Genomic DNA, 909 nt, shown 5'->3' on the forward strand with positions numbered 1-909 from the left:
CAGATCAGGAACTCACGCACCAGTGATATTTATGACCGAAACATCACCGAGTCCTGGAGGGGCTGAGGAACACTGTAGTACTGACTGAAGTACTGCAGTAACAGTGTAGTACTGACTGAAGTACTGCAGTAACACTGTAGTACTGACTAAAGTACTGCAGTAACAGTGTAGTACTGACTAAAGTACTGCAGTAACAGTGTAGTACTGACTAAAGTACTGCAGTAACAGTGTAGTACTGACTGAAGTACTGCAGTAACAGTGTAGTACTGACTAAAGTACTGCAGTAACAGTGTAGTACTGACTGAAGTACTGCAGTAACAGTGTAGTACTGACTGAAGTACTGCAGTAACAGTGTAGTACTGACTGAAGTACTGCAGTAACAGTGTAGTACTGACTGAAGTACTGCAGTAACAGTGTAGTACTGACTGAAGTACTGCAGTAACACTGTAGTACTGACTGAAGTACTGCAGTAACAGTGTAGTACTGACTAAAGTACTGCAGTAACAGTGTAGTACTGACTGAAGTACTGCAGTAACAGTGTAGTACTGACAGAAGTACTGCAGTAACAGTGTAGTACTGACAGAAGTACTGCAGTAACAGTGACTGTAGTACTGACAGAAGTACTGCAGTAACAGTGTAGTACTGACAGAAGTACTGCAGTAACACTGTAGTACTGACTGAAGTACTGCAGTAACAGTGTAGTACTGACTAAAGTACTGCAGTAACAGTAGTACTGACTGAAGTACTGCAGTAACAGTAGTACTGACAGAAGTACTGCAGTAACAGTGTAGTACTGACAGAAGTACTGCAGTAACAGTAGTACTGACAGAAGTACTACAGTAACAGTGACTGTAGTACTGACAGAAGTACTGCAGTAACAGTGTAGTACTGACAGAAGTACTGCAGTAA

This window comes from Gobius niger (genome assembly GCF_951799975.1).
Source record: "Gobius niger genome assembly, chromosome: 9".
In the NCBI taxonomy this organism is placed as follows: Eukaryota; Metazoa; Chordata; class Actinopteri; order Gobiiformes; family Gobiidae; genus Gobius; species Gobius niger.